The sequence below is a fragment of the Hippichthys cyanospilos genome, chromosome 12, assembly GCF_059441005.1.
Source record: "Hippichthys cyanospilos isolate Australia breed blue-spotted pipefish chromosome 12, RoL_Hcya_1.0, whole genome shotgun sequence".
NCBI lineage: Eukaryota > Metazoa > Chordata > Actinopteri > Syngnathiformes > Syngnathidae > Hippichthys > Hippichthys cyanospilos.
In genome coordinates this window covers 20,771,780-20,782,126 of record NC_142380.1, presented here as the reverse complement: position 1 = coordinate 20,782,126, position 10,347 = coordinate 20,771,780, and the positions used below count along the sequence as shown (strand labels likewise).

At 43.6% G+C, this 10,347-nt stretch overlaps 1 protein-coding gene, 1 long non-coding RNA gene and 1 pseudogene across 4 annotated transcripts in view; 2 read left to right on the top strand and 1 right to left on the bottom strand.

The window, feature by feature from the left end:
* The first annotated feature begins 792 nt into the window (after window positions 1-792).
* Window positions 793-6,622, top strand: LOC148415285 (uncharacterized). The gene is made up of 2 exons (XR_015867422.1): window positions 793-2,355; window positions 3,683-6,622. It is a non-coding gene; the product is annotated as an uncharacterized LOC148415285 (long non-coding RNA).
* A 160-nt stretch (window positions 6,623-6,782) lies between these two features.
* LOC148415284 (uncharacterized) overlaps window positions 6,783-10,347 on the top strand; it is a 3,668-nt pseudogene continuing 103 nt past the window's right edge.
* Window positions 9,969-10,347, bottom strand: part of LOC148415283 (spindlin-1-like) — a 9,774-nt gene continuing 9,395 nt past the window's right edge. For all 3 annotated transcript variants that reach the window (XM_088429099.1, XM_088429098.1, XM_088429100.1), the window contains one exon: window positions 9,969-10,347. This exon is cut by the window's right edge and continues 453 nt beyond it. The gene's annotated coding sequence lies outside the window, so the exon portion shown is untranslated.

The window sequence follows — 10,347 nt, the reverse complement described above, 5'->3', positions numbered from 1 at the left end:
TGAAGGCGGAGGGAGGCTACCCTCTTGTCCACTGGGGTAAACCCCAATGTACAGGCGCTGAGCTGGGGGGCAACAAGAATGTGGGCAACTCCAGAGTGGAAGAGAGTCCAACACCTCCCTAGAGGACTGGTACCAGAGCCCAAGCTGTGTGTGGAGGCGAGACCGACTATATCTAGTCGGAACTTCTCGGCCTTGCACACCAGCTCAGGCTCCTTCCCCGCCAGAGAGTTGACATTCTGTGTCCCAAGAGCAAGCTTCTGTAGCCAGGAAACGGTGCGCCAAGGTCCTCGCCTTTGGCTGCCGCCCAGCTCACTTTGCATCCGACCCCTATGGCTCTTCCCACAAGTGGTTAGCCCATGTAAGGGGGGACCCACGTCATCACTTCAGGCTGAGCCATAAAAAAGGTCACTATACTCATGCTGAAGCATAAAATATGCTGGTAAACTGTACATGCGGGAAAAAAAATGGTAAAGAATTTTGCGTATAAGACAGTAAATGTGTTTAAAAAGGAAGGACAGGCTCCATAACAAAGATCAATTTGCTCATGCCAAACCCCAAAATTGCCCATTTTGGACAAAAAATAAATAAATAAACCAAAACCAGAGTGATCTCGTGTCAGTGTATTTCCCATATTTGAATTGTAATGCAAGGAATGCAAGTTAGTCATGCAGTGAAAGGGCGGCGGCTTTTCCTTGCAGGGCCCAACGTCTCGGCGGTGCCGAGTGGAAGACTAGTGATTTTGTTGCCGTGCTCATCAAAAGAACAACAAGTCCCAGTCTGCCTCTCGGCACCGACCCACTTTTTCTGCAAACTGGCCTAAATGGTCTCAAAGCATGCGGAGCTTGACATGCACAAGTACAGTATCTCGGGCACCAGAGGTCCAGTTGGCCGCCTCTTTATTTATCTTAAAGTCTTGCGTAAATCTCCACCTTGTGTTTCTATATTAGCTCATAGCGGCCATTTTTTTCCTCCTATCAATACTGTAGGCCTAAATGGGGGCTGGCCCATTACCCTCAACTTTATCATTTAATGATATTGTTGCAGTCCTTTTTTTTGCCCAGTTTTCTAATCGAGGTCATACAAATAAGCGCAGGTTCTCCCCCTATTCCACCACTTGCCAGCAAAATGAGGCAGTGCTGGTTCAACTTGGAAAAAAAGAACAGTTAACCCATCCTCTCACCTTCACATCAAAGGGAAAGCAGTGAAAGAATACACCGGGAGCTGAAATTTCACCCAGATGGCAGCAGCATGTCAAAATTCAACCTAGTTACACACTAGCAGGAGTGTGCCAGCCCCACAATGTTGTGGAATTGACCCCAAAATGGTCAAAATATTGCAAAGGGTTAATGGATCCATCCACAGTAGATCAAAGAGATTAAGAAAGAAGATGACGCACTGAAATAATTAAGTTGGTCTTAAAAATGTGGGGGGGGACTTATGAGTTTCACCAAGTGCAAGAGAGAAAAGTATTCAAAAGCACTCATTATTAAAAAAGTAGTTGAAGTGGGGCAGTGCATTCCCAAGCATATACATACATATACATGAATACAGCCAAGCACCATTCTACTTAGTGAGCTATGTGTGCATTGACGGTATCTGACATCAAACCATGGGGGGAAAAAAAAAAAAAAACAATAAACTGCGTTTATTGTGCTGTTACCCACATGAGTGAGCCCAGCTTTTTTTGGGGGGGAGGGGTTTTTCGCTTGGCAAACAGGCTGCTGGAGCAGGAGAGCCGCGCCTCTGTAGCAACATGTTACACCAGGGGTGTCCAAAGTCGGTTGCGGAGGTACTGCATGTTTTCCGGGTTTCATGACTTGAAGTAGCTCTAGATACCAAAGGTAATTGCCATGTGTCTGTTGACCACATATACTGCTGTCTCATTGCCAACATGGAAAAGGGTGTCAACACTCATGTTTTATTTTAGAAAAAAAAAACAAACATGTGACACATGCACTCAAAGCACACCTTGGCTTGTCTTATTAAGGCTAGTCTACAGACTCAGGGCAGACTGACTTGTTTTTTTTAAATACATAAAACCAGTGACTGGCTTATGTTGCTAAGCAACACAAAAGTGCATTGGTTCAATGGCCAATAAGAATGATGGCTAACTTTCAAGGTTTTTGAGGGAGGTCAAAACAAAACGAAAAAAGCACCTGAAAGACAGAGTGATGCTAAGCATACCTTCCTGAATTTCTTTGCTTCCGCACGGAAAACATGGCTGATGAACTAATGCTTGTATGATGTAGCATAGACTTCAGTAATACTTGACATCTCTTACAGACATTATGCAAAGGCTTCCCATAGGGGGCCGACCCGGAGGCAGAGTGGTGGGGACAGACCGAGAGGGAGAGTGTGAGTGGCTTTCACTGCGATCACAGCTCAAACATGGTGCATTCTTTGCCAAATTTCAGTGGAAACAGGACGAAATCGTCGAGTTTTAGTGCATACAAGCAGGCAGGAGTTTCTCTAGAGAAATTTGATTGAGGATTCAACATAATAATGGGAATTAAAGGTGACAGGACGTACAAGTCCAGCAAGCTTGTTCATCACGAGGTGTGTCAATGCGGGTGACACACCTCGTGATTAACAAGACACACAGACCATCTTGAAATCAAGGTAAAAATCAGCTCCCAAACTGGAGCAACAATATTAGCTAAATAAAGGAGCACAAGAAGATGTTGAAGGAATAAGGAGATTGGCAGATGGAAAACTATGGTTACTAAAGTTTTTATTTGAATGAGCAGCAAAGTTGACACATGAGCTTTGCCATATGTCAACAGGGGTGAATATAAATGATCAGTTGCAAATGGGTTCACATTATACTCAAAATTTCTTTGGTAAATATTGTTATGTCTGTTTTCAGAATAATGCGCAAGTTTATTTGTGACCACATAGAGGCAAATTTCCAGAGCCACCCGAACCATTTCTAATGATATAGCTGGAAAACATTGATTTAAATAAGCCATTAGGCTTCATCATATTAGATGCATTCTTAAAGTGGGTTGAATTATTCCAAACAGCGCATTGCGATGCAAAAACAATTGTCAAAGCATTGTGAGATTGAATCATACCGACATTTGGCTTTCTGAGAGTAATTAGAAGGGACAGTGCATTACATTTTTTAAAAAAGTTGTAAGAAAAGTTGGAGAACTGTTGAATATCAGAAGGGCTTGTTGAAAGAACAAATGGGACAGTCAAGGCCAGGGGTGGGCAACTCCAGGCCTCGGGGGCCGGTGTCCTGTATGTTTTCCTGTTTTCTCTCTCAAACACACCTGAATCAAATGATTAGGATTATTCTCAAGCTCCAGCAGAGCTTGTTGATGAGCTAATGGTTTAAATCAGGTGTTTTAGGGAGAGAAAACTGGAAATCATGCAGGACCCCGGCCCTCGAGGGCTGGAGTTGCCCACCCCTGGTCAAGGCCATACTCATAAAAACAATGCAAGTGATAAAGAGACAGCAACCAGATTGCATTGCTATTGTGGCCACAGGAATGAGAATTGTTCCGCTGAAGCAAAAACGTTATCACCATTTGAAATAGTATATGGAGGACCATACGGACTACGGACTACCCCTGACCAGCCACCTAGTGGATGTTCTATTCCAGTTCACATGAAAAGACTGTTTGGCACAAGGGAGATGCATAAGCACAATGACTGGCCAGTGTGTTCTATCCCACAGAATATCCAGGTCAAGCTCAGAGACTAGGTGTTCTCAAGGTGCTGACGACCTCGTTGGGACATTCCAGGTGATCGCAGCGACACCAACTGCGGTGAAAGTTGAAGGATGCAACGGGGGGATCCACCAGTCGCAGTGCAAGATCCTTCGACCCCCTGTTGACGGGCCTATCGAGGCCAGTCCCACGAAGTGAGGATCAGGACCCCCAAATGCACGGACGTTGCACCAACGAAAGACCACAGTGGGAGAAAGGGTTTTTGTGGTAAACACACTCCTATCAGGAGAATGGCCTATCCGCCAGCACTCCTCCGAGCAGCATGCTGCTTGGTGCTGGGCGGCGCCCTTGTGTCCGGACAGCGGTTGCCCATCAGCGTCATGGGCAACCTCAGCTCCTGACGTCACGGGAACAGTGATAAACATCACGTTTTTTTAACTACTGAGAACTCCACCCATAGGTCTAGATGCAACACTGACAAACCACTGGTCCCAATCACCAGACAAACTTCAGTTTATTTTTGATGCAATTGGCATGCCCTGGAGCATTCCTGACAAAGACAAATTGATTGACAAAGCAAAGGCAGCGGGTTTGCATTTGCCATATTTGGTGCTCTTTTTCCTGTGACTGTGTACAAACACATCGAGTTACTGAATTATTTAAATCATAAAGTATACACGTTGACTGATTGACTGATTTCACGGAGGCGTCTTTTATGCACACAGCTTCACAATTATATGCTACTTAACTTATAATCATCCAAAAGAGACAATCATGGATGCTGTTGGGGTTAGCAGCACAAGTGACCGTGGCCATGACTGAATATCAACCTGTTGACTCCGACTCCGACAATGATTCAACATCGATGTAAACCATTCAAGATGCACCTACAGAAAAGATTTTAGACGTAGGATGTTGATATCCCATGGTTTCTGATGTGTATACTGTATACATGTATTGGACCAAAAAGAGCTTTAGCTTTTGCTTTTTTTTCTTTTGTAACAAGCTCTTGCTTGGGAAGGGTTTCTACTTTTTTCCCACTGGGTTTTTGGGTAGTTCTCCCACTCAAGCAATAGCTTTCGACATCGTTTGATGTGTTTTAATAATGATAATCGGGGATATGTGAAGGGAATTATATATTAGGTTGTTATCATTATGTGCTTATTTCTTGTCTAGAATAGTGTGCATTGCCATTCATATATGCAATCTTACTACTTCTCGCCCCAGTCCTTAGATAAATCTGTTGACGCAGGAAAGTGTGAGCTGGGACCTTGGCCCAGCTGTTGGTGGCACCCGGCTGGCTCTTTTTGTTATGTCTAATTTGCAATGCTTTGCTGAATGAATAAAAAGCAGGCAGGGATGCTTGAACGACAAAAAATGCTATTGGCAACGCATGAGTATGTATCCCATGCTCTTTTCCCTTTGCCTAGGCGGAGAAAAGCCGATCTTGGCTGGTCTGAGTTACTATTTTGCTGTTTAGCAGCAGGGCTTGTCTTAGTCTACTTTTAAAGATAACCTTGACACATCTACATGATCCCTCTTGGCGATATTATATGTAAACATGCTATCAGTTTTCATTGCTGATGATACCCAACAATACATGCCTTTAGAAATAACAGATCCGTGCAAGTGCAGTAAACTGGAGGCCTGCCTTGCACAGATTAAACAATGGGTCTTCCAATTTTCTGCTTCTTAACCCTAGAGATGTTAATTATTGTCCCAGCTCATCTTCAGCACTTGATTAAGAATACCACTTTGAACCAGGATAACTGCACTAATGCCCAAAATAGTTTTGCAAAAACGCTCAACATGATATTTGACTCAACTCTCTCTTTTCAGACACATATTAATGATACGACAAGAACTGTGTTTTTTCACCTTGGTAATATCGCTAAAATTCGACCTATTCTTTCTCCTAGTGATGCTGAAACATTAATTCATGCATTTGTCGTGCCTTGACTATTGTAATGTTTTGTTTTCTGGGCTACCCTTGTCTTGCGTCAAAAGCCTGCAGTCTGTACAAAATACAGCAGCGAGAGTCTTGACAAGGATGAGAAAGTTCGATCATATTACTCCGGTACTAGCCGACCTGCATTGGCTTCCAATACACCTGAGATTTTCAGGTGTTGATAATAATTACAAAATTTTACACAGTTTATTTCCTTCCTATCTCGTCGACCTAGCATCACCATATGTTCCGTCCCGACAACTTCCGTCACAAAATGCCGGTTTGTTTTCGACCCCTCAGGCTAAAAACAAGTCAGCGGGATCAAGGGACTTTTCCATTCACGCGCCAGGACTATGGAATGCCCTATCTATGGATGTTCGCGCAGCCACCTCAGTAGAAATCTTTAAATCCCGACTAAAAATACATTTATACTCCCAAGCATTTAGTTAATGGGACTGTCTGCAGCTGTCTTCTTTTTCCCGCCCCCTTCTCCCGGAGAGGGGGCTAGCTAAATGGGAAAGGATGACTTGACCGCCCCCATTTGGTCCTGCGCTGATCGACCATCGCGGGTGAGGAGACTGAACATCTGATCATCCACTTGGGCTGGACTGTGGGAAGGTTCCTGCCCAATGGCTTTGCCTGCTGTCAAGACATCATTGCACTATATAGCACAATATGTTTTCTGTAATCTATATTGTGTATCTGTATTTGTCTGTATTTGGTATATGCAGCATCCACGTCAACCTGTGGGCCCGGAAAGGGGCTCCGCTTACCTGTGGTCCCTTCTGAAGCTTTCTGATTTTCCCCAAATTGGGATTTTTGAGTTTTTCCTTCCCCTTCTGGGAGCTTTGACAGACGGCACAATGACTGGCAGCTCAAATCAAAGAGCGGTTGGACTCATCAATCAATCACTCAAATTTTATTTGTATAGCTCTTTTTAAGGAAATGTGTGTTTTTTTTTTTAACTGCAATGTATCAATAAAAAAGCATGTTCATGAAATTGTGCTATTCTAATCAGAATTGACATGACTGGAAGTCGGTATAAAAAACAGGAATGACTTGGCCCCAAGGGCGTTGAGACCAGATGCCACCTCTTCTAAATAATGGTTGGCAAATGAAAGACTTTTAAAGTCACCATCCCCACACACACAACTGCTTTCCAGTGTGGGACTACATGCCCCCAAACTGTATAGGAACTTAATGTGGAAGGTGAAAGGTTGTTATTTTCTGCTCCGATCTGTTTTTCTTGGTTCCTTTAATTGGTGACCCCGATATGATTCTTGGATCATCAGATTGAAAAGGACAGAGGAGTGGGCAGAGATTTTGCCAGACTTTGCTCTCCCTGGTGCACCAAAAGAAAGGTAAGCAGAAACCTGTTGTATATCCGAATTCTGCTCGATTGAATAGTCTCAATCGGGAGACTGAGGGTATGGTGATATCTCTGTAAGTACTGTAATTTTAACCAGTGTTCGAGGCAAGTTTGACATGTTTGACTTTAGCCAAGGTAACAGAGGACAAGGCCTGCTCAAGTAACCGTGGTAACAGAGGACACGGATCGGTGTTTAATTAAGTATTAGTTGAAGAGTTGAGTATAGTAACAGGCTCGCGTCTCGTAGTAGCTGCCGCAACCCCGGACACAGGAGGGCTTGCATCCTTTCCGTATACGTTGTTGATTTTGGGACCCTCAAAAATGGACAGGGACTTTATTGACTACTATTTCAGAAGGTGAGTATGCCATCAGTGAATTCGGAGGAAGAGTGGGATGCAGACTGTTGTAAATTTGGTTATGAAAGTTATGGTAGAAAATGGCATAAAACAATGGATGAATTATGGAGGGAATTAAAAAGTCAGTTGTTGGCATGTGTGGAAAAGAAGAAGCAAAAAATGAAACAAGCCGAGTGGAAATGGATCTGGGTGAAATGGAAGGAGGACAAAAAGTTTAATAGATAAATGTACATTTGCACATTTGGCAAAGGATTTTCAGATGGCAGAAAGGGAAATCATTACATTGGAAAAAGATTTGAGGGAGAAGTTAGAGGTAAGTGGATGGAAGAAGAGAAGTTTGACCAGAGAAATAAAGGAGTCTGTTAAGATGTGGCGAAATTTGCATGAAATGTGTTTGATGATGACTGCTGTAGCTGCTTTTCAGGGGGGAAAAGATGGTCAATTTGACCCGCCATCGGGGGTTGCAGAACAGGGCAGGACCACTGCACCTCCCAAATCGACAGGGAACCATGTGGTGACTGACCAGACGATCCCCCAACATAAAGACATACACTTTGACCAAACAATTAAACAGGCAAACTGTGGACAGTGTGCTTGACTAGGTCCAGAGTGGTTGTCCTTTGCGGACAAATTAAGTCAGTGTGGCGAAAAAAAACGCACCCAGCAACAGGATGGGGTAGACACAGACATTGAGACAGGGGAAGGGAGGAACCCATTGTTTGATTTCATACCTCCCAACTAACTCCTCACCACTTACCACATGCATGCAATGCGCGCACCCAATAGATGACGACTGGAGAAACCAAGCAACAAATAACAACAGCATTTTGACCCCTAATGATTAAAAGATTCAGACCAGACCACAATCTGGAATTCAAACTAGACCATCTTATAGATATATGCCACCATTGGAAAAATTACCCCATTATACCAGCCCATCATGGGTTATTTTATCATATGACATTGAAAGATTTAGATTTTTTGTAGAAGAGGATCCCCGCATTGATGGGCGGTGGCGCACCCTGGATCGAAGCACTCAAGAGACACACTGATGGTATGAATTTGGCTTGCGGAGACATGGTAAGATTCATTCAGGCATGCTGTTCCTCAGTTCACCAATCTGATGAAATCTTGAGGTGTTCCAGCTTTAATATGATTGACCCTGTTTGGTTGTTTGCTCCTTTTGCCATGCCACAGTTTGCTGTGCTCCAGGACCTCTTTCCCTTCCTCCGCATCAACAGTTCCAAAAGTTCCGGACTTCATAAACACCATGGATCCCGCTGCACAACTCGATGCCTGCCTGAACTTGTGGACAGATAAGAACGGTTCACATCCAACCCAACAAGTCATCTTGCATGATTTGTAGAATGGAGGCTCTAGACACACTTTCTATGGAGGTCAGGGAGAAGCTTTCTGAAGACCCTGATCTCCTGAAAGGTAATTGGGGTTATTTTAATCCACATGTGACTCACCATTTAAAAATGTATGTTCCAATGCATAACAAATCTGATGAGAGAGTGAAAGGAATGCAGGAGCGGCTTCTCAGACTTCAATTAGCCCAAGCGCAGAAAAAAGCAAAGGACACAAAGGCTAAAAAGAAGGAGGCAGATCAACGGATGTGGATGGCTGGCTAGAGGCAGAGGGGCGAGTTGTGGAAGGGGAAACACCTACGGAGGTCGAGTCAGCTCTCGCCAAGCTTAAAGTCCAGGTTGCTTCAAGTGTGGAGGTATGGACCATTGGTATACACTGTAAGTTTTGTGTGTAGGTTTTGCCCCGGGGGCAACCAGGACACGCTGGAGGGACTATGTCTCTCGACTAGCCTGGGAACGCCTGGCGACCCTACCAAAGGAGCTGAATGAAGTGGCTGGGGAGAGGGAAGTCTGGGCTACCCTGCTCAGGATGCTAACCCTGCGCCCCAACCCTGGAATACAGCGGTAGAAGATAGATGGCTGGATATGTACATACATACACTCACTCGCACCTCCTGTTCAAATTAATTCGCTCAGATTATGAAAAGAAAAAAACATCCTGCTCCTGTCACGAGCATCCAACATATGTTGGTATAAAATTTCTTTGAAACTGCTTTAAAAACGATATGAAATGCGATTTGACGGTACAAGCAGACAGCCTGATACCCTCTCACAGCCCCCCATTTGTGAGGCGATGCAGCTAGTGGAAAATAGCACAGCATCCGAAGTGACCAAAAAGCTCTATTTATGTTTGGGTATTAAATGGAAAAGGCCAACTGGTTTTCTGTCTTCCTGTCTTGCGTTAGCTCCTGCTAGGACAGCAATCGTATACTTTGATATGGACCGGATGGCAGTGACATTTAGTGCAGACAATGAGCATTGGGAGTGAAGAAAGCGGATTCCGTTGTTGATCTCTGAAAACCTTTCACGCTTCATTCTCCTGAAGACTGACATTTAAGGTTTCCAACAGATGCCCGCGCGCATATTAGGTGGACTTAGTAGCAATGACGCCATTGATTTTACAGCGGAGATTGCTTTCCAACATGTGCTTGGCAATCCTGATATTTTGGCCCAATGCAAAACCCAAACATGTCTGTACGGATGCTATTGCACCCATAATGAATTGTGTGAGAAAATCAATGCAAGTAAAACTGATGTTCAAACACTTTTGATTTGATTCATAAAAATGATTCAACTTGTATTTACAGAACAATATTTCAGGGTTACAATTAATATTTAAAGGCCACATTCAGTATCAGTAAATAATGACTGGCTTCAAAAACAAAAACAGCTTAGTTGCCAATATAACATACCGTAAATAGCATAGAGCACTAACACTGTTGAAGCAGACATTAACATTGAGTATTCCTGATATATTAGTAAAGTAGAAAACTTAAAGTTTAAGCATTATAAGGGAAATATTATACACCATTATTATCTTTTTTTATCTTGAATAACGCAACACAATCCATGTCTATACAGTTGAAGTGAAATGTTGAGTTTGGTCAAATGGGCACGCCACTCAAGTGAA